The sequence below is a fragment of the Vanellus vanellus genome, assembly GCF_965231255.1.
Source record: "Vanellus vanellus genome assembly, chromosome: 1".
NCBI lineage: Eukaryota > Metazoa > Chordata > Aves > Charadriiformes > Charadriidae > Vanellus > Vanellus vanellus.
Genome location: NC_138905.1, coordinates 214,548,519 through 214,572,578, shown reverse-complemented (window position 1 = coordinate 214,572,578; position 24,060 = coordinate 214,548,519). Strand labels below are relative to the sequence as shown.

At 42.7% G+C, this 24,060-nt stretch overlaps 2 long non-coding RNA genes across 2 annotated transcripts; both read right to left on the bottom strand.

Annotated features, from left to right (window-relative positions):
• Positions 1–9,114: 9,114 nt before the first annotated feature.
• LOC309675988 lies at positions 9,115–19,837 on the bottom strand. The gene is made up of 3 exons (XR_014269558.1): positions 19,491–19,837; positions 19,189–19,241; positions 9,115–9,773 (listed from the first exon to the last, which is right to left on the bottom strand). It is a non-coding gene; the product is annotated as an uncharacterized lncRNA (long non-coding RNA).
• Positions 19,838–19,986: 149 nt separating this feature from the next.
• Positions 19,987–24,060, bottom strand: LOC309675982. The gene is made up of 3 exons (XR_014269557.1): positions 20,908–24,060; positions 20,658–20,787; positions 19,987–20,581 (listed from the first exon to the last, which is right to left on the bottom strand). It is a non-coding gene; the product is annotated as an uncharacterized lncRNA (long non-coding RNA).

Below are 24,060 nucleotides of genomic sequence, written 5' to 3'. Positions count from 1 at the left end.
AACAAAAGAAGAAATTGAAATGTCGTCAAAGATTTTCAAGGGATTTAAAAAAAAAACCTGTTGTTTTTTTTTTAATTAAAAGCAAAGCTTCAGATTTTCTTTAACAAATGCACACTGTCCATCAGAAAATGCATGGCTTGATTGTGAGCTGCAAAGTAGTTTTCCCTGAAGTCAGTAGATAAGGTGGGTGGTGTTCTTTCTTTCTGGCTCTTCAGTTAGATTAGAAGGAAGCTCCATGAAGTGAACTTGATACTGGTCCTTGGGGCATTTTTTGGGAAGAAATGTTATGATTCTTGGCTAAAAATCTCTTCTCACTTGCCTGGAAGTATCAATTTTGGGGGTTCGGCTTACACTACTAGCCCAATGATAGCTTTGTAATGTGGTGAAAAATCTTTGTGTGTGTACTGTATTGCAAAAGGTTTCCAGCATTTCTCTTGAGAAGACAAAATCTGGTCTCAGGATGGCATTTTAACTCGTACTTACTTAACACAGCTGTGTTCCGGCAGCATTAACACGAGACCTTGAGCAGAGGCTAAACCAGGCACCCTCTCTTTTCCCGCTCCCATGTGGGATGGCTTGCACTGGTGTGCATCTCCTACCGGCTCATCTCTTCCCTCTCTCATTTTCAGTCTGGAAAAGAAAACCCATGCGTGGGTCAGAAAACAATTATTTTTGCGGTGACCTGAGCTTGTGTGGTCATTAAATAAAATTTTTGCTAGCTCAACTGCAGAAACGCTTCCAAGGAACCTATCTCTCCTTATCCCACCCTGGGCAGTCCTCCTGTATATAAGAATACAAAAAATATAAAGACCAACAGTGGGCCAGACTCTGCGGCCACTTAGACCGGAGTAACCATATAGAGGGTGGGGGGACTGCAGCATTATCAGCACATTATCGCTTGTTATCTGGAGCAGGCTCTTCCCTGATTCTTCAAACAGGATTTTCCTGTTACTGTGTGTGGGCTGGAAGGTTTAACTACAGTCTGAGTCTTCCTACTGCTATGATTGTAATTGTCTCCCGGGAATCTTTATGGATATTGAGTAAGGCGGCATAAACCTGCTCAGTAGAGTAGTATCAGTGCTCTGCAAACCCAATCTTTCTAGGGTACAGCTGTCATCAACACAAAACAGCCAAGCGAGCAACTGACCCCCTCAAGCCTTTACATTAATGAACAGTTTTTGGCTTAAGCCTATTTTGTATCTCGTAAGAAGATTAAAAGAATTAAAAAGAAACCAAGTGACCTGTTTAGTCCATTTAATATTAAGCATATGACACATAGCTTCATCTTATACGGGGCCAGAATAAGCAGAAGGACACGATTATACACCTTTTATACTGCTCTTGAGGACTTCCAAGCTGGAAATGCCCTGCCTGCATCTGTCTCCAGGGGATCTCCATACCTTCATAGTTGCATACACATACCACCATCCATAGTTCTTGGAAAAACCATCCTATTTGTTTTGCAGCAGGGTGGTTATTTCAATATATGAAGAGGAAAGCTACCTTGGCTGTGCTGCAAAGGTTTTGAGGAGGTGGAAGGTGCCTGAGAGGTGGGTGGGATGGGGCATGTGAAGCCATGGCACCCCTGTAGACCCTGCCTGAGGGCTCCTGCACAAGGGCCAGGTGAACCCGCACTTCCTTCATCTGTGATCTGAGTAGACCCCTCTCATCACATCAGTGCAATGGTGGCACTTTGGTGTGGGGGACAGGGAGGGGACAGAGAATATGGCCTTGAAAGAGAGGCCTTGCAGCAGATCTGTGCCTGACAGCCCGCTCTGCACGGCTGCAAGACAAAATGATGTAAGCACAATGACTTCTTTACATCCTGGTGGTGCCTAAAGCCCTCACCTTTCCAGCTGAGCCCCAGTAATGCCAAACTGAAGTGTAGTCTTTTTAAGGACTCCATAGATGCTGCAGTAAAACAACTCACTGGCTGTCCCAAGCGGGGATGTTTAAAGAAGTACACGTAATGTTCTTCTTCAAGATCATCATAATAAAATCCTGGGATAATTCCCAAGTGCTTTTACAATCCATTTGCCTGAGTTGCTGGCAGGGAAAAAACTCCAACTACAGTTTATCTGCATGCACGCTTTAGGAACATACGGCTGCCTAATACCCCTGTCTGTTTGCAGCACTGTGTTTGTCCAAAAAGTACTTACGGTAAATATTGTCAATCATAAACAATCCATAATGAATTAACAAACTGTTCTCTTTACATTGGGAGCAGCTGGTCTATTGGGATATACTGTGAGAATCGGCATTTGGAGATGTGCCAAGTGAGATAGGAATTGGGACAGGTTACTAGCCTGGGTCATGATCAGTTCTTGCTTTGAGTTGGCTTTATATGAGACAATACTGTGTTTGGATAGCTTGACATAATTTTAAACATATTTAGACAAAAGGTGAAAGTCATGTATTTCTATGTCTAATTAACCACTTCAGTGCTGTGAAAGGAGCCAGAATCCAGCCACATAATAAAATGGAACCTCAGTAATCCATATATATATACGCTCTATATTTTATATGATTTAGGCTGCAATTTCAGTTAAGAGAAGAAATTAGCAGATTCAGATTATCCAGTCACCAAGTTAATACAGCAGATAACCCAAATATATACATACTGATGAGCTGGTGAACTGCAGCAGAACTCGGCAGTAAGTGGGCACATTAGTAGGTTGCTCAAATAAAATATTTTTAAATTCTCTCTGTCTGCTTTTTCTTCCTGTTAGCAGAAATTCTGGATTCTCCTTTTACCCTTTCCCCCCTCGCTGCTTCCATCACAGGAAGAAGGAAGTACACAGGTACCTATTTGTTTCACACCATGTGAAACACTACAAAAATTACACACTAACACATAAACAAGTAGAAGGACAGCAAATATGCTTTGTTCAAGCTCTGCATCTGTTATAAAGGACCCCACACTGGAAACTTTGCAAAGACACAAGCATTTAAAAGGGCAAAAATCAGACTAATTAATTTAGCCCAACAAGTTAGCTCTGATGAGGCACCTTATGAGTCTTTCTCCTTTGCCTTGCACTTTTATTGCTCTTTACCTCTGTACTCAGCATGTGTAAATGTGAATGATCAAGAAAGCAACTTGAGGCTTTGAGGCCAAAGCTTAGTAATGGGTTTAAATTCAAATCACTATGTTCTGCAATTTACTCTTGCCTTATAGATGTGCAAATCAATACAGTAAGCATAGGGCAGCAGAACACCATTTTCGGCAATTAACTAAGGAATTCATATTATAATCCTGCAAGACACCTAAAGGCAGGCAAATTAATTTTGGAGGTAATAAACATATATAATGGTATTAGGTCTCTGATAGAGTCAGCAGATCTTTGAGATGGACCTACCTCCAGTTTTCCCTTGCAACAGATGTCCCAAAACACAAAGCCTTAATCTTAACTTCAGAAATCAGTTTTTGTTAAAACATAAAGGAATACTTTTTTAAAAAAATAGAGAACACTTCAAGTGAGGCAGAACAGAAACAGAAAGTTCCTAAATTAACTCCTTGTAGGGCGGGTTCTGTCTTTCAGATGCTTCTGTCTGTCCCATCCTGCTCTGAAGAAGGTTTACCCAACTCATCGTGCTTAACTGCACCAAAGAAAGGCTTCTCGTCCCCTTCTATGGGTCCAGCCACGTGTCCATGCTGCAGCATCTAAGACAAGACAGAGGCAGCCTTCCTCCCCGGTGGAGGAGCCAAACACCACCCTGTGTGTTTTATTATATATCGCGTTCCAGTGAACACGATACACAGTAAAAATGAGCAGAACAGGTACTACCCCTACAGGCTGAAAAAGGGAGCCCAATGGCTGTGGCTGTTTTGCCCCGCAGCATTCGGTTAGATGCCTTATGTAATTGCCTACTTTGTCCTGTTTCCAACCAGCTGTGCATCCAGACAAATGTTCATTGTGTGTGAATATATTTGGCAATTGTGTGTCTTGTGTTGACTTATGCAGGTCAATGAAGGCACACTAGCAAATCCATAGTGCGTAAGCTTATTTATAATTTATAAACAGCTACATTCTTGGTATTGCAAGACAGATATCTATCATGGTCATTTTATCGGGGACGTTACAGCTTGTGTAATGTAAGGGATGTAGGTAGTTGCTTTGGAGACAGATGCAGCAGGCTGGTGACTTCACACCAGAGCTTCTCCATGTCTTCCGAGTTTGTGACCCAGGTTGCGGTCTGATGAAGTAAACACATTTTGTGTCCCGTGTACGTGTTGCATAGAAAGGGTGAGTGCACAAACATGAATCTCACAAAGCACGTTACTGACCTAATTTACTCACAATTTCACCAAACTGATTAAAAACAAAGCAATGCTCTATATTATAGATGGTTTAGGCTGCAATTTCAGCTAAGTCAATAAATTAACAGATTCAAATTATCTAGTCACTAAGTTAATGTGCCAGATAACCAGATTACATAATGAAAGAAATAATTCTTTTACCCTTATCTTAGAATTTAATGAAGGTCTAGTTTTCTTTTAACCAGAAAAAACCAGATACTATTTAGCTAATAGGTTGTTGACGTAGTTAACATGTCATTGTCATTACCGGGCATAGGTGACTTGAATATTAAATGTATATTTTGGTTTTAGGCCATTTAAATGTCCAAGCAGACAAGAACTGTACCCGTTCTCAGCTCAACAAAGTACAGTTATACAAATGCCTGTGCCACATCTTCTTTAAATCTCCCTGTTAATACATGTTAGCAGTTTGGCGTTGTACTTTGCCACCGCTGTGCAATAACACAGAATCTTTTTGAAGATGTAACATGTAGATGGATGATGGTTGAATCATCTCCAACAGCAGTTTTCAAATAGCACTGGCTATTTCACTGAGAAGAACATACCAGTGACAGAGTGCTTTCCATTTTTAGTAACTATAAAAGATACAGTTCACCCTCCTCCTCTCTGACTGGCTTAACGACACAATAAATACAACATTAGAGTCCTTAATACCTGATCAGATATGTCCTAACGCACTATCCAAGATGCAGATCCAGCTTTAACACATGCTGTCAGTTAAAATGTCTTTAAAAGTTTTGTTAATTTTGTACTGACACACCTAATGTGATTACAGCTGCTGTATCTCTGTGCCATTGTTACTTTATGTCAGATCAGATATCAGCTACCAGCTGTTATAAAACTCCTATGAACTCCATACCATAGATACTTAGTAATTCAATGGAAATGTGGTCGCATGCCCACACCTAACTGGAACCAAACCCATATGCTTGGGGATCCACTAGTGCATGGATCCAGTAACACAGGTGATGGAAGCAGCCTCACATGTGCACTGCACACATACTAAAAATAAGACATGCTTTCACTGATAAAAAGTTAAAATAAAAAGTTCAGGCAGCTGCTTAATTTCTTAGGATTTGTCTCCTTAAAGTCACTCTGGAATTTTACCAAATTAGGTGTTCTTCCATAAGGGTGAAAGGCAGAGTGAGAAGGGTCTTGGTTGAGAAAACTTAGCCCTGGCTTCTGGCTGATATTGCAAAAGCAAGACCTACATCAGTATCAATTTTGTTTTATAAAAATAATTACAATTTCTTCAGCACAGTATCTCCTTACATCCCTTCTTTTCTTGTCAATCACTGTCATTGTTCTCAGCATTTTTAAAGCACTCCAGATTTTTACTGTGAAGGAACAGAAGAAGTAATAAGAGGTCATAGATCATTTTGTTAGCTTTTGACCTAAAAACCACAAGGCTGTTTGGCATTTTATAAGAGGACGTTCCACTCATAGCTAAACAATTAAAGTTTTCTTGTTCCAGTTACCAAGGGGCTTTTAAAAAGCATCCCATGTTCTTCTCTTCATGTGTGAGGAATATTCAGGCTTGGGAATACACAGTATGCTATTAATTTTGGTTGTAGTGTTTCAGGGAAGGGTGAGGAGAAGAAGGAGGAGAGAAGTGGCATCATCACTGCTTTAAGTCAGTTCTTGGACTCCTGGCTACGTGTGTTCAGTTACTTTTCTGAAAGATACAATTGCTCTGTGTACTGTTTAGCATCTCCACTGCTTTAAGATTGATCTTTGTGTATTAAAAAAAATTACATTTTTCATACACTCAAGTTTTGCACCGTTGATTTATCTTGGAAGACTGACATGGCTGCCTCAAGCCACCCATGAGCAGTCAGCAGAAGGGCAATGAATGATATTTTCGTGTTCTGTTGTACCAATACATACTTCCTTCCTTTGTCATTGAAGCTGCAACATGTGTTGATTCAGTAGAAAAACAAACCCTGCAATAACTGCAAAGACTTCTAATCATTACAGTCCCAGCTGGTTTTAATGCTTCTCTTAGTTCAACTCAATAGAATGATGAGTTTAAATAGCATGTGCGTACTCGTTCTTACTATAGTAAATCTCTTTCCCGTGGCTTCTCACAAGATGAAACATCTTAGCACTGCTGCAAGGCAGAGACAAGACATCTGCAGGAAAGAGTAGAGCTTGTTCTGCAGATAAGAAGCTTCTTTTTGAAACAGAAGTAACCTCTCTTCCGAGTGTGCATTCTCTTCAAACATGTCACAATTTCCCTATTACTAAAGTCCGTCCAGTCAATTCCTTCTTTGTTGATTTTGGCAGAAAGTTCATCCAAATCAAGTAAGTGGTGACAAATCTCTACTCTAAGAAAGAAAGTTCCCACTGGGAAAGCTGAGCATAGCCATTAAAACATTCCGCAAGAAAAAACATCACGTCACACCCATATTTTCCTTGTCAAAGATTTTGCAAAATTCTGTGCCTTGACAAAGCAACTGTAAATTGTCAATATCCAAAGGCACTGCATTTCAAATCTGGAAAATTGCTGGCTATTTTTACCCCACTGATGTAATTTAGCTCATTCTGTCCTCTTTCTCTGTGGGATAGTATCTAAAAAAGACTTGGTTCTAGGAAGGCACAGTGGCTATACAACGGGCATATAGATTATGCATGAGTTCACACTGTATCAGCTGGGTCCAGTGATAGGCAAGACCAATAAGTGACTTACAGTACTGTCCAAGAGATGAACAGGAATGTCTCGCTGGCAGAAAGGAATTAACAGCATAGCTCTGTGGTCTCCAGCTGTTTGTCAGCACATCCATCAAACTGTGTAGCCACTTGATGTGCAGCTCTTTAGCCAGACGCTCTGTTTTCAGGGTTGAAGTTAAACTAAACTAAGCCACCCTGAATAAGAAAGAGCATCCAACCTGCTTTACCTGAGCCCCTGCTATATTCTGTAGAGAAAGGATAAAATATCCAACTGTAAGAACCTGATGAAAGAATTTATATTCTGTTTTCAGACACCTACTCCATTTCAGCCCTTGAAGGGTCAGATGTCATACTGCTGAGATTTCAGTGGCATTAGGGGCTCACTCCAAAAGGCAGTGAAATACAGTCTGGTGGAGCATTGCGATGTCTACCTTCCAGCTGAATCCAGAACTCGGATCCAGAAGTTCTCAGGCCCGTGGGCTCATTATGCTATGGGAGGAGAGTTAGGTGCCTTGGCATGCAACAAAAACCAGTCTCCTTCTTGGGGAATAAAGCAATTTAAATGGATAGGCCAAGTGGAAAGCTGCCTACAAGATGCTGGAGAAGGTGGGGAGAGGAGCGCTTACTGCCAGGACGCACTCAAGGCATAGAGTTAGGACATACAAACAAATCACTGCAAGTCCTACAAAACCAGAAGGGTTTGTGCAGATGGCAGAAAAGATCTTTATAGAGGACTGTGACCTGTAGGGCAGGTTTTCATAGGCAAATAGACTTTTGGATGGCAGGGTTTTGTTACTGCACAAACATTAAAATTTTTCATTTTAGTAGGTGGAACCAAAACCATGTTAGGAGTTGAACTAGATTGTAACAGTAAGGGCATCAATGGATATAATATCACAGATGTGAATTAATTTAGTCGTGATAACTACAGACCTGCAATACAGTTTTAGAACATACTTTCTTTATAGCTTGGCGCCGTTTAACAAAGCAAAAAATTTTCTTATCAAGATGATACTAGGGATGACCTTCCCACACCTAAGCTATCTGTATAGATGGTCGTATGGAAAAACAAAAGCAAACCAGAGTTTGCCTCCTCTATGAAAAGTTTAAGGGCTAAATCACTGACATAATTTAACCTCACTTTAAGGAGTCAAAAGCTAGAACTTGCAGTAAATGCAAGTAATTAATCCCCAAAATCAAGAATTCATTAATTTAACCCAAACTACACACAGCTCATTTTTTAGCAATTTATTATAATTCAGATTAACAGTGATGTAGGTCAAACATTTCTCTAGTAAAAAGCTGTAATTCATCCAAAACTGATAAAACTGAGACTTGTTCAACAAAACCAAGTGCAAGGTCCTGCACCTGGGGAGGAAGAATGCTAGGCACCAGTGTAGGTTAGGGGCGGACCTGCTGGGAGATAGCTTGGAGGAGAAGGATCTGGGGGTTGTGGTAGACAGTAAATTATCCATGGCCCAGCAATGTGCCCTTGTCGCCAAAAAGGCCAATGGAATCCTGGGCTGCATAGGGAAGAGTGTGGCCAGTAGGTCGAGGGAGGTCATTCTCCCCCTCTACTCGGCACTGGTGAGGCCACAACTGGAATACTGTGTCCAGTTTTGGGCTCCCCAGTTCAAGAGGGACAGGGAACTGCTGGAGCGAGTCCAGCGAAGGGCAACTAAGATGATGAAGGGCTTGGAGCACCTCCCTTATGAGGAAAGGCTGAGAGAGCTGGGACTCTTTAGCCTGGAGAAGAGAAGGCTGAGGGGAGACCTTATTATGGCATACAAGTATCTAAAGGGTGGGTTGAAGAAGGATGGAGCCAGGCTCTTTTCATTGGTTCCAAGTGACAGGACGAGGGGCAATGGGCACAAGTTAGAACACAGGAAGTTCCGTTCAAATACACGGAAACAGTTCTTTACGGTGAGGGTGACAGAGCACTGGAACAGGCTGCCCAGGGAGGTTGTGGAGTCCCCTTCCCTGGAGATTTTCAAGACCCGCCTGGATGCAGTCCTGAGTAATGTGCTCTAGGCAATCCTGCTTTAGCAGGAGAGTTGGACTAGATGATCTCTAGAGGTCCCTTCCAACTCTGATAATTCTGTGATTCTGTGATTCTGTGATTGTTCAAGTAAAAACTGTTGTCCAGTATCATCAATTGAAATCCTAGGGGGCAGGTAGCAAACAACAAAGTCTGTACAGGGAAGGCTAAAGGGTTATAGGTGACTCAATATTTCACTGCATCATTGCAAACAGGAAGAGGCTGTTTCATAAATCATGCGTCATTTCCATAACTTGAAAGCCCATATGTATACTAACAGGTCGTTACAGCAAGGAATCACACCCAAGATTTTCCATATTATTAACCTCAAGAGGAGTGCAAGTGCTGAGCACACTTAAATCCTGCAGAAGGCTCTGTACAGTCTGGTGTAGACTGGAAACTGTTCAGGAAGAACCACAGCATATGCTGGTGTCATGAATACACCCCCATCTCTGCAATAACCTTGTCTTATCCTCCTGACCCTGTTCATTTAATCCCTTAATCATTCTTGTAGCATTTCCCTGCGTTCAAATACATTGAACACCTATCTTGCATTGTAGACATGGTTTTGGAAACTGGTTCAAAAGGCTTGATCCCTGCAGAAGAGGAGAATGCGAATCCTACTCATGTGTGTGGTATTGCCTGTGTTTTGTGGAAGGGAAAGCCAGAGATTATCTGCGGTTTGTAGCATTACGGAAGATGCCTCTTCCATCTTTTGCTTGAGTTGGTCACTAGGTTGCTCTATTTCTGCAGACAGAGAGGAATATTACCTATGTGGATACCGAGGCCTCATCTGTGCTATACTTCTGAAACAGTTCAGAATGAAGACTGCTGGCGCTCAGTTTTTTTTGAAAATTAAAGAACTTTAGATAGGGATTCCATTTTGAAAACATAGTTTCTGAGTGGTAAATAAACTGAAATCAAGGACAGGAATTTTTGAGTTTCTGTTCAAACCTTTTAAAACTACTTAAATACATGTAGGCGAATTCTCAACAGAACATCTAATACAGAATATAAATCACTATAAATTAGAACATGATAAATTTTCCATCATCACTCACTACTACCTTTTATTATCTACAGCTTCCTAACAGATCTCCAATAAACAACAGCCTGAACTACTTATACATGTGCAATTGGTCCCATGTGGAATCCCACTGATTTCAGAAAAGTTAATGACTATCTACTAATTACATAAGTAACTGTCACACTTTATGCTATTGTGAAATCAGATCCATAAAATCTATTAAGTGTCTGCAGACCTTTAAAGATGAGGCAGAACATTACCCAATATTAGTAACACCAACCTGCAGACACAGCAGGTGAGATGTATCTCAGCGAGAGGTGTAGGTTAGGAGTCAAACTTTGAACTAGTCTAATATCCACTCCCTCAGTAGTCAATATAAAGGAACAGACATCTCAAGAGACAAATTAGTCTCCCTGTAACACAAGCGCAAGAATCGAGACCATTCCTGCATAATAGTTACATAATTAACTGTCTAGTCATTAACTGTCTCACATAGTGGGACTCCACGTGAGAATAATTATACTGCACAAATGTTGTTTGGAATCGTGCTCCTGCTAGCTTGTGTTCTGCAAACTTAGATTCCTAAATTAGGATAAGAGGTATTGAAATCAATGTTGGGATGTGTGCAGTCCTCTCTACAGAGTGTAAGGAAAGCCTCAGCACAGACTCGGCATTTGCTAGGTGTCTGCGCTTCGGCAAGAGGAATTCCATTCACCATTAGTGTCCAGTTTCAATCCCTAATAAATGCTAGAAGACTCATTGACAGCGCAATCACAGTTATTTCTTTCAAATACGTTGGTCCTAGACTGAAGTAGTTCCCAATCAACAGCAACATTATCTCAAACCTGTCTTCCTAAATTTTATGATAATGTTTGGTTATTCTCATCTGGAAGAATAACGTCAAAGCAAAATAAACAGTGTGGAAACGCTAAAATGAAAAACTTTGTTAAATACTTAATTTTTTATAATTAAGGTAAATGGAGGATTAGGAAATAAAGGAAACACTAAGACCGTCACGCTCAATATTCAGCCTGTGAAGTGTTTAAACATTAAAGCAATGCATAAACAGTCTTACAGCCACCCTCTGCTGGTAGAGACCCACAAGTACAGTGGACTAACAGCTATAGCAGCCTCTCTAATTTCAAAGCTAATTTCAAAGGGATCAACACCTCTGACGTGCACGTTACAGCACCATGTAGTATTTGACTACAGTGAAGACTTCAGAGGTCTGACGTGCCTGGTGGGGAGCTGGGGAGACAGAGGGACCGAGACCCTCTCTCTGCCCATTAGCATCACAGGCTGCCAGGGGTTCTGCCATGGGGGAACGCTGCCATTCCCTCACTCCCCATAGAGCTCCATCCAGCCCAGGTTTAAACATACAGCCACATCCCGGGGAGGGTCTGTGATGGGGAGAAGATAGGAGGAGAAGGGTTTATGACTGCTAACACAATCCGTATTCTCTTTGCTGCTCTGTAGGAAAAACAGATGGGCTACTAAATCACAAACCTTGCATGAACATTGCCTTTATAAGTATGTGCATGCATTCATTTTATTTAAAATAAAATTCAAACCTAATGTTCCTGTTTTGAAAATTAGTCGTGTTTTATGATTTTTACTGTTTTCTAAAGAAATAACACAAAGCCACTTTATATTTTGGAAAAGTGGAAAAGTGAACATATTCAGTGATGCCACAAGACTAGATATGTAAATGGGTATGAGTAGTTAAAACTGATATTACAAGAATGTTCAAGAAGTTACATTTTATCTACAGATGGCTTCCAAGATAATCCTTATTAAAGTGGGAGTGGTAGTCAGCTACATTTATTAGTGCATTAAAATGGGAGGGAACCCTACAGAAGTACCGTTAAGTGTTTGAATCTCCTTTTTAAAATGTTGTCAACTAGTTTTCCAAGGGTTTTTAGACGTAATACTGTAGGGATAACATCGTAAGAAGGGCTGGGTATGCTCAGCCTGCTAAAAAGTTTTGCAGTGTTGTATTTTAGTGGTGACTGGTTGATTCCGGTGATACCATGGTTCTGTATCTTCACTGGGTATCTGCAAAATGGCACTTCTGTCTTTGGGGTATTTGAAGCAATTGGCTGTAGAGATACATTTATCCTCAGGTGTCATCAGTTTAGGAAATGGAAGGTGCGACTTTACATTTTTAAAATGCAAAAGTTAAAAAATACGAAACTCAGCACATGGAAAGCACTTTTCATCTACCTTTTAAGTGTTATTTCCTCCCCCAAGAGATTAAATGGAAACCAGAAGGAAGATTATCCCCCAGAGATAAGAGATGCCAAAGTAGAGTACAGCAGCCTGATATTCACACAGATGTCCTCCAGTGCAAAACGTGGTCCTGAGATGTAAATGATTTGCCCCCTGAATGTACCAGGAGAAGATCCAGATCCTCTGAAATTTGAGCTCAAGAACTCTTATGGTTTATGACCCAACATTAACATTTATTATTTAAATATTCCTGACTTATCTAATCTGGATGCATGCAGCTGTAATATAAAACATGAAAGAAATGCCTACTAAGAAATGCCATTTATATGCCTTTGCATAAAAAAGATCATATTGGTAAAAAATGGAGAAATGAGTGTAAGTTACATGGAATATGTAGGGATTTTCTGTGGCTTATTTAGCTGAAACATCTACTAAAAAAATGAAAATGGTTCGAATGTCTTCTTCCCATCAACACCTGCTCTGAAGGACCCTTAGAAAAAGCATAGAGCTACCTTCACATTGTGAGCTCATCAGGGCCTTCTTACTTAGCAGTGGATTTCAAAACCCTAATGCAAGATTATGATGATAGGGCTATGGAAGAATATTTGACCACGGTGCCACTAAAGAGAAGATCAAGTCACATAAGGTGCTTTAGCAAATTTAGCAGAGGTCATACATGAGACTCTACAAAGGTATTTCTTGGACCTTACCCACATTAACGTCCCCTTTGTTATAAACTGAGTAAGTGTTGAGAGACATTAGTGGTTTAGCTTAGGTAAGTAAGTTTTAATTATAATAAATTATTTAGGTTATAATATGGTGTGATTTATGCTCTTTGCCTAGCTTTATTTGTCATGAATAGCTAAATTTGCTGCGGCCTTTAGGCCACACAGTTAATTTTCATAGTAATTTTCATAGAATCATAGAACGGCTAGAGTTGGAAGGGACCTTGAAGATCATCTAGTTCCAACCCCCCTGCCATGGGCAGGGACACCTCCCACTAGACCAGGTTACTCAAAGCCCCATCCAGCCTTGAATGTTTCCAGGGATGGGGCACCTGCCACCTCTCTGGGCAACCTGTGCCAATGTCTCATCAACCTCATCATAGAAATTTCTTCCTAATATCTAGTCTAAATCTTCCCTCATTTAGCTTAAGGCCATTACCCCTTGTCCTACTGCAACAGGCCCTGCTAAAAAGTTTGTCCCCATCTTTCCTGTAGCCCACCTTTAAGTACTCTAAGGCTGCAATAATGTCTCACTGGAGCCTTCTCTTCTCCAGGCTGAACAACCCCAACTCTCTCAGCCTGTCCTCATAGGAGAGGTGCTCCAGCCCCCTGATCATCTTTGTGGCCCTCCTCTGGACCTGCTCCAACAGGTCTGTTTCCTTATGTTGTGGGCCCCAGAGCTGGATGCAGTACTCCAGGTGCAATCTCACCAGAGCAGAGGAGAGAGGCAGAATCACCTCCCTCCACCTGCTGGCCACACTGCTTTTGATGCAGTTGGCTTTCTGGGCTGTGAGCACACATTGCTGGTCCATGTCCAGCTTTTCATCCACCAGCACCCTCAACTCCTTCTCTTGGCTGCTCTCAATCCCCTCATCTCCCAGCCTGTATTGATACTGGGGGTTGCCCCAATCCAGGTGCAGGATTCTGCACTTGGCCTTGTTGAACCTCATGAGGTTTACATGAGCCCACTTCTTGAGCCCATCCAGGTCTCTCTGGATGGCATCCCATCCCTGAAGTGTATTAACTGTGCCACTCAGCTTGGTGTCATCAGCAAACTTGCTGAGGGTGCACTTGATCTCACTGTCTATGTCATTGATGAAGATATTGAACAGTACTGGTCCCAATACAGACCCCTGAGGGACACCACTTGTCACTGATCTCCATCTGGACGTTGAGCCATTGACTGCTACCCTCTGGATGCAAACATCCAACCATTTTCTCATCCACTGAACAGTCCACCCATCACATTAATATTTCTCCTGTTTAGAGAGAAGGATGTTGTGGGGGACTGTGTCAAAGGCCTTACAGAAGTCCAGACAGACATCTGTGGATTTTCCCTTGTCCACTGATGTGGACTCAGTCATAGGCCACTAGGTTGGTCAGGCAGGACTTGCCCCTGGTGAAGCCATGCTGGCTGTCTCGACTCACCTCCCTGTCCTCCATGTGCCTGTGTATAGCTTCTAGGAGGACCTGTTCCACGATGATCCCAGGCACAGAGGTGAGGCTGAAAGATCGGTAGTTCCCAGGGTCCTCCTTCCTAACCTTTTTAAAAAACGATGCAATGTTTCCCTTTTCCCAGTCTTCCCAGTCCCAGGGACTTTCACCTGTCTGCCGTGGCTTTTCAAATATCATGGAGAGTGGCTTGGCAACTACATCAGCCAACTCCCTCAGGACTCTGGGATGCATCTCATCAGGTCCCACAGACTTCTGATGTTCAGCTTCTCCAGGTGGTTGGGTTTCCTAGCAGCTGGTTCAGCGTTTAGTCTTTTAGTATAAGGAAAATGTTGATAACACACTGATATTTTGGTAGTGTTCTCCCTAAGTGTGGGACTTTTCAGTTCCCTGTGTTCTGCCAACAAGTGCAGGTGCACAAGAAGCATAAACCAGAAGATAAGGAGGCTACAACCCATCAGCAGAGACTGCAAATCAACAAGAGCAGTCAATGGCCTGCCTGGGCACAGAAAAAGAATCCAATACAGTGTTAGAAGACCCCAGACCAAAAATCACCATTGTCAAAAGGGGCACCCTTTGGCTCACTGGAGTTGCCCACTGTGAAGGGACTCTAGTTCGAACAGTTAAAAGATTTGGGTGGTGTGTGAATGCTCAAGCAGCAGCTTCTCCTTTAACAGTAAGGACCTGAAAAAATTTCAGCTGATGGCATGCCAAGACACATCCAGGTTTCCTGCATCTAAAGACTGCTTGTGCTAAAGGGCTGTATTTATTAGAGCAGCTGTTTTCAAACAAGAATGGGAATGAGCTTCAGGAAGGGGGACACAGAAGCCTTGGGGACAGAATGTAACAAAGGTAGAAGACAGCACCTCTTGAGACTGGTGTCCCTTCACTGCCTCCACCATAGGGTGCTGCTGTCCCACCACCCGGAGCAGGGGATGGATGGAGGGCAGCATCTGACCAGACACCCGCACCAGCTCTGGAGCTGTTCAGGACATCCCAATAGACAAGAAGGAAAGCAGGACTCTTTCCTCCAAGCTTTCTTTTTTCTTCTTTATAATGATGGGATGCAGTAGCCAGAATTCTGCAGCCACCAGAATCACCAGCTCCACACAGCTGAAGAAATGGGGAATTATCCTAGGGCTTCTCACACACATCAGGGCACAACCTACAGATTGAACACTGAGTGTGATGTATGGGTGAGAGGGAGATACTACAGAAAAGGAAAAAAAAAAAAAACCCAAAGTTTGGGAAACCTGTGTGTTGGCACCAAGCCTCCCATAATACCTATGTATGAGCTAGAAACAAAATGGTGACCGAAAACAAATGCCATTTGTGGGTGGTGGACACAAGCAAAATAATGCCTTGTATTCCCTGCTATGCCACTAACTGCTGAACAGTAAATCCAGGGAAGACTGGGGTAGCCACTGCATCCCACAGAAGTGAACATCACCTGGAGGCTGTGCACATAAAGTACTACCATAGCGTAGGGAAAGTTCAGGGTGCACGTTTCCTCTGGGAAGAATAAAACTGACAAATCAACTGTACTCAAGAGGCAGATCCACCCATAGCAGAGAGCATGGCCGAGTATTACAAGGAGGCAGGCATATTCCAAACCAAGGATGTCGGCTGTCATGATTTATACCTAAATTTACCTTCAGATAATGGAGGACTGACTATAGCTAAAGGTTGGGATATTTGAGATACTGTCAAACCCACGTGAGTGAAGCTGCAATGCCACTCAGGATGAATGGCGGTGACATTACCCATTCCGGAGAGCCACAAGACTTAAGTGTTGACAGAAATTTGTGAGAGACCCCACACGTATCTGCTTCCAAGGCCAAGCATGTCACATGCCTCGGTACTCATGACAAGGTTAATCCACAGCCAACTAACCTTCTCAAGGATGAGTTTAAAAGACAGACATGATTAGAAATTTTAACAAAACAAGATGATTCGCACAAACTGTATGTGTTGGGGACCAGATTGTCACGTTCGATCTGTTTGCAAGTGGGAACAGCTACTCCATCCCAGGAGTCTGTTGGCAACACAGAGCTCCTCTTATTTTTCTGTGATTCCCTGGCTTATTAATTTATGTAAGTATCTAATTTATAAATTATTAATATATACAATAGAATATATACATGTATTTACACATTTATATACATATATGCATCTATTTCCAGGTATGTATTTATAAATATATTTACACTATAAATATTTATAAATTATTAATTTATAAATTAAATATAGTGATTATTTATAAGAAGAGTAAGCAAATTAATTCCTTTTCATTGGACCAGAGTGCCTACTAAAATAAACCCTCTTTCCTCACTTGTTTCCAGGGGGTAGCGCTGGGACAGTGGTTGCTCCAGTGACAATCTACCCTGGAGATGAGAGGAGCTTTCAGCAGGCAGGAATTTGCAGGAAGTGAAACGGACCTCACTGATATGAGCCAGTAAAGCACGACTGCCCTTCATCCCCAAGGAAACATAGTACCCCCTCGGCTGTGGAACACCCTCCCACCAGTTCATGTGAGGATTGCATCTGCCTCTACTTCGCCTCATTTGTTTTTCCAGAAAGGTTAACAACTGCAATAACCTAACTCTCAGGGGACACAATTACTATTTTAGTTGACGTTCACTAAAGCAGAGCAAGTACAGCGAAGCCACTGCACATGTCACTGTAACAGCTGCCACCACATCGTCCTCATCAGAGGACAACATTCTCCATTATCACAATGGAGGCAGTAAATTGTATTTGCATTGTGAGAGTTCATGGTAGCGAAGCTGACTTCACTCCTATCAGGAGCACTGCAAAAATGTTGATGTGGAAAACTGAGCTCAGGCTTTTCATCTTACAATATGTGAAACATTTTAGTGCCCAATTCTCTTTTTGCCGATCTACTCTGCCTTTAAATATAAAAGGGATATTTGGCTAGGCGTGCAGGGGTAATGTAATTCCCTAAGCATAAGAAATTAGTTCCACCATAAAAGAACATATTGGTACTCTCTGTAACAGGCCAAAAACTGCTCCACATCTTACTCCAGCTCTCTTCTCCCACTGGGATTTGTCTGGACTACATCTAGCAATCACCAGTGCTGCTTACAGAAAAGGCTACATGCAGCAAAACACTTGGTTGGGTCATGAGACCTAAAGCAGAAGAAACACAGTTAACAAAAACATTCATATGCACAAGGGACACCCTGCTGCTGCTCCTCCCCCACAGAATAAGCTGCACCCTTAAGACACACGGTTTAACGAGACAGGCATTAGCAACAAAGCCCAAGAACTTCTGACTTCTGCTGTGCACCTGGCCACCTATTTTTAGTGTCACGTTGCAAGCGCTCTAAACCAGCTCCCCAACCTGATCCTGGTTTTAAAACACCGCCCAACTACAAACCTCCTCCACTTTCACCTCGAGCCACAGAAAAGCACATACAGGGCAGGGAGCGTGCCCAACACCCCGATTAAGACACCGATAGCTCCCTGTGCTGCTCCACATAGTCGCATTGGCATGAGAGGGAATGGTGTCCTGTGGCACAGGAGGGCAAGGCGTAACATCAAACTCCTTAAGCCAGCAATGCCCCCCAAAGCCTCTGTGACTACATTTTCCAAGAGCATAAAGCAGGGAGTGGAGATAATACACCGCCTGGGAATGCAATCCCAAAAAGGCTCTACTGGGTAGAAAACAACTGTTATGCATGAATCCAGGGGCTGAGAATAACGCTCCGCTTTGAGCAAGGTAGCTCAATTAGTCAGCTCCACCCCTCTGTGCTGGTTTTGAAAAACCTCTCCTATATTGCAGCGTGTCAGACCCGTTAAGACATGAACAACCTATCTTCCTCACCTTGAGAGCCCTCGGTCTCACGCAGGCAGAAAAGCAAGGCTCAGAAAAGATTTTGGGTCATGCAACTCAGCAGGTAAAGTGATCCATCCTAGCATGTCCTTTTTAAAGTCTTTGCAAGAGCCGCATAACACTATCTTTATCATAAAGTTGTGCAACAGAAAACCAAGGGTTGTAAGAGTAGCCATTGAATTCGTCCTAAGGAAACAGGCTTGTGTAAACCCGACCTGTGTGGACCGGGGCCAAGACATGAAGGTTAGCTGCTTATAGCAGTCCACTAAATTATATCCTGAGGACACTGCATGTAAATAACTTGACAGAACACAGCAGTGAAACCACGCAAGTGGAAACTTGGCCAGGAACCTTAGATACTTACTGTTGTTCCCAGTTTTCCAGGAAGAGGTATTTGCAGGGAAACGGAAAAAAAAAAAAAAACCCAAAAATAATCAGGTGGTGGAAAAGAGCCAACCAGCAATAACTTACAGAAAGGCTTAAAGTTTGGGTAAACACCAGGCTCCCAAACAAGGCAGAGGAGCAAACCCAGGGAATTCTGGCAGAGGAGATGCTATCAAATGATGCTCTCCCCAATGCCATGTGCTTTTTCACAGTGCAGCGTTACTTACCCAAAAGGAAATGGCTTGTGTGTGTTAAGGAATGCTCTGACTGTAACAGCTGTTTAGGTACTCACACTGCCAAAGCCTATATTGTAAGCATAATCATGTATGAAGCAACATGTAATTGCACCACTGCATCCAAATAGGTGGAGAACCCGAGAACACTAGCATGCATGATCAGGGACTTCAGCATATCAATTTAGTTGCAGTACTCTCTTACAAAATAATGGTGCATAACTTGACACAAAATTCCACCTGTTTAAATTTTTACCTGTGGTTATGGCTTTCACACTCTCCCTCTGTCCCAACACTTTTTCCTACAAACTTCAAAATAAAAACAGAGACAAGGAACAGTGTTGGAAGATTGCCATAACTGAAGGTTCACATTGCCTTTCTCACAGCCCAAAATGTATTATTTCCACAGAGGTATTTTTAGTGGGTTTTTAAACCCAGTAGTTTATGTAAGCCTTAAAAAAAAAAAAAAAAAAAAAAAATCCCTGCTGCCTCTACCCAGCCCGCCCACCCCCCCCCCCCCCCTTTTTTTTTTTCTTTTAAAGGAGTAAAAGCTTGTACCGTGCTTGAGGATTTGTCAGGTCATGGACTACTTGTCTGGCGCAGACGTGCACATCGGCTGAACGGTATCAGTTACCAACTCAGGTTTACCACCACACAACAAAAATAGACCTATCCGGGATTAGTGGCAACTGAGCGAGGTCACACCCAGCGTCCCCTCCCCGTGACACTGCTCCCTGCCTTACGCAACACAGGGGTTTACCATGTTTTGTGCTGAAGAGGGCAGCGCACACACAAAGCGCGTCTCAACCAGCATAGCCCAAGAGTTTTCTTGTTCCAGGTGGAAGCGCACAGCTGCACTCACTCTCTATATTAAAGCTGTAACATGAGCAATTAAAGGATTTACATTAAGCCCTGGAGTCCACCTGAGTCACATCTGTGCGCCAGCCTCGAGCAGCCCATGGCTCCAGAAGGCTTCTCACCTTCAGAGCAGTGCTGCAATGAGCCAGCTAGCTCTGCAGGAGTTAGGTGGATCAAGCAAAGCTACTGTTTTTAAACAGAAATGCTCTTATTTGATGAAGACTGAAGCTGTTTGGGTGGTTCTGGATAGCTGCATATATATACTCAAGGTCTGCCTACAGCCCTATAGTTTTCAATGGTCGTCTCGGTCCATCCCACTCTAAGAGATCTATCCATATACAGCTAAGAAATACCTCCAGAACATATTCGTCTTTTGAGTCTCCTTTGTTTAGCAAGTTTCCCCCAGTGCCCGTGCGTGTTCCCAAAAGTGAGTTTCCCACAACTGCAGCCTCTAGAACTCCCTGCAGTTTTACCAAGGCCCACCACAGTGCCCCGACTAGCACTTTTAAGTCCCCTATTTGGATCCCCTTCTCCAGTATCTATGATAAAGGTAATTTCCTGTTTCAGTATTCGATGAGCTCTTGTTTAAATTCACAGGAGTTAACAGTTATGGAAGAAACTAAGTTTTCCTACTAAACTGAATTCTTTCAGACACCAGTTCTTATGAACCCAGGGACTTGCAGCAGCCTGCACACCCCCTCCTGTTGGGTAACTGCTACTGAACTGTTGCTGTGTTTCAGTTAAGAACACGTCCATGCCACCTGAAGAGGCTCTTGACTGCTCTTCTTGTGCTAAAAGATAAAGAAAAAAAAAAATTAACACTTTTTAATCAGGCACCAGAATTACTTTCAGAGAAGCTCTACAAACTTTTTTGGCTGTGCAGGAATACTAGGTTCTTCCAGAAATTGGTTTACCAGCTGCCTCCCCACAATTTCATTGAGAACACATAAAAATGGCACAGAAGTCTTCCACGCCTGTGTTCTTCCAAGCTCTCCTCCTTTAAGAACAAAAGAGATAATACAATGTATTTTTCTGTATTGTTATCATTAAGATACCTAGAAGCAGTACCATGATATAGAAGTACTTACCTATTCTACACAGTTGAATTCACTCTTACCTTTCGCTTTGCAGCTCCGGTAATTCTTTGGGAACTCGCTCCGTGGCAGACGATTACAAACAAAAAACCTTCATAGCAGCCTCTTCAGCCTCCAGAATCTGAGCAGTAACTTTAACATGAAAGAGTTGACACCCTTAGTCGACACCCTTCCCCCACAGGCTTTGAAGCAAGCAGTTGGTCATTCACACTTCAACTCTCCTCCTTCCTGCAAGGGGACTGGGGACAACTAAGTTTTACAGCTGGGATAATTAAGGAAATGGAATTTAAAAAAACACTTATGTGCCAAGACTAGCATAGATCATATCACTCACTCTTAGAAAACATATTCCACCCCCCCGAGTGCACGTGAAGATCTTTTCATCCAGCTAATTTGCATACTAGGAATCACGTAAGGCCTGACAATTTGCAAGAACTGAGACAACCCCAACATCCTGCCAGTTCCCCATGCTGCACTGACATGGATGTTGACACCATGACACACCACCAGATACCTTAAAAATTATCTTATCACAAAACTTATTTGTACACTTAATCTCATAAATTCATGTATTTCTCATGCACACTGCAGAGCTGGTTTTGGTATACTGTCCACTGAAGGCTCAATTTACAGCACGCAAATCCTTCAAGTTTTCATCATGAACTTGTCAGAATGAAAGCTGACCTATGGAGCCAAGTTTCCACATACGAACTTAGATTTAACTCAGATTAAACAATTTCTCCTTTAAGCAAAAGCATCACATATTCCTACTTATCCTCATCTTCCACATCCCTCCAGCAGGGTCTTCCAAACGCCTCTCCTGGTCTTCTGGACGCTGTGTGGGTGGTTGCTTACCTGAGTGCACTGTGACTAAAATCGCTTTAACTAACAAAGAAAACATTCTACTTCCTGCAGTGTAGAACATCAGCATAGTAATACAAGTAGAGACAAACATATCAGCTTCATAGGCTCAGGACCATACAGACACTGGAGTAGGTTTTCATTAACAGCATGAAAACAGCATATACCCATGTGTTTATGAAATGCCAAAGGCAGACCCTCAATTCTACTGTCACTTTAAGTCTCCTCCTATGAAATGCTGAGACAACACTTATTTCTGCAATAGAACCGTAAGCTTCTTGTGGATCTTGCAATTAAGACCTGTTGTCTCAGAAGAGACTTGGTCATTAGCACTTTCAGGTGAACAGAGTATCCAAGTTTGAGACATGTAACACAGACTTCATCATTAACATCTCTGACACATTGAGATCAATGAGTATAATCCATAGACTGACAAATATTAGACATCCCCAAAGTGATGAAAGTGAACTATACAAAAGAAAACTATTTTACTCGTCTCTTGCATCAGGTATTCACTTGGGTAGTTTCTGAAGTGAACTCCTTTTTTCTACATTTCAATTTGCTACAGCAACTCTTAGCTGAGGCATCAGTGGCACCTACATCTTCAGATATAGAAACATGGAATACACAATGAAATAAAATTATCTGCAAAGCAGGATGCATCCTTGTCTCCTCCTCAGAGCAGCAGCACTGACACAAGGGGGAAGGGGACAAAGAGAGGGAATGAATGCAGGCAGAACCAATTGTTTCTAAACCAGTTTAAATAACAAAGTATACTGCCATTAGGTCAGCAGACTTATCTTGAATGAAGATGTCACATACGTGCTTTCTGCCAGTTATAGAAAAGACATGCAAGCCTCCCCGCCCCAGTGATCTCACTGCAATACCTACCATCATCACTCGGTATCAGCTGCACAGATATAAGCACAGGCTTAAAGTCTACAGCAGGCAACTGTTGTGACAGAAGTCACCATGCCACCAGCCCTTTTTCTTAAAGGGAGCTGTACTTGTAATTCAGAATTCTTCAGATGTATGCAACTATTATTGAAAGTTCTAGCAGCAACAGAGCATTACACTCCCTCCCCTCCTTCAGTGATGAATATGGCAAAACTGTACACCCTGAGGGTGGGGAGAAGCACCTCCTGTCCTGGATTTAAAGAGGTAAGAGAATAGCATGCATTGCTGCGATATTGACAAATCTTGAAAGGCTGCAAGGTTCAGATTAAGTAACTGCATCACAGAACATCTCATGACACCCTTCCCTCCATTATTCGAGTGTATCCTGGGGTAAACAGACCACTATACCTGTGCAGTTACTACGAGGCAATATCCTGAGCAAATGCATTGTACTTACCTCCAGGAGGAGCCAAAGCATGAAATAAAACTTTGTAACCTCATTTCTCCTGAGCTATACCACTATTGGACTTTAACCAAAACTTCCAGCGAGCCTGCAAAACTTTTCACAACTCTTTTAAGTGGAGTATCGTCTTGAAGTAATAAAGCACTTTATTTCACAGGAATCAGCTGTAACTAGAAATGGTGTTATTTCACAAACCATGCAATAATTTGAGTGCCCTCCCTCCCAGTTTTGAGCAAAGATTTTCCACACGTTATTTCAGGGAACTCCAGTCCTCTTCAGCCTAACAGTGATTTAATTAGTCTCCCATTTGCTGAACAGATCACTTCCCATTCCCCAACGCAGACACTAGCGCAGGCAGGGATGATATTCAGAAGAAAGCATACAACCTGCTACGTAAAATCTAGCCTACCTCCTACAAGCCAGCCACAGTCACCTAGTCAGCTGGCTAAGCCATGCCAACACTAGACAGCAGGGAAGCAAGTTAGCTTGGCTAACCACGCTGAGAGATCTTACACCATCTCATCCATTCTCTCAGATTTTTCAACGTTGCTGTCTCTATGGTCCTATTGAGGAGAGCCGCCTTTAGCAGGGAGCAAAGCTCCTCCTGCTGGTCACACTAAGCTACATAGCTCTACAAGCCAACCACTGTTACTGCAATTATCAGACAGAACCCACAACCCCTTAACAGAGCCCCAAATCAGCGAGCACAGGCTGTCACCTGGTGTGTGACAAGGGCACGTCCCAGCCTGCTCCCTGCTGAGGGCCTCCCCCACCAAGGCCAGGCCCTACTCTGTAAACCACAGCCTGTACCTCACCCCAGGCAAGGGCCAAATCCCCCGGCACCTGCAAGCCCCGCACCGGGCCCCTCTCCCCGGCGGGCACACGGGGCACAACCCCGAGGGCCACCCCGTCTCCCTGCACGACACACGGCAGCCTCCTCCTCCTCCCCGCTCCG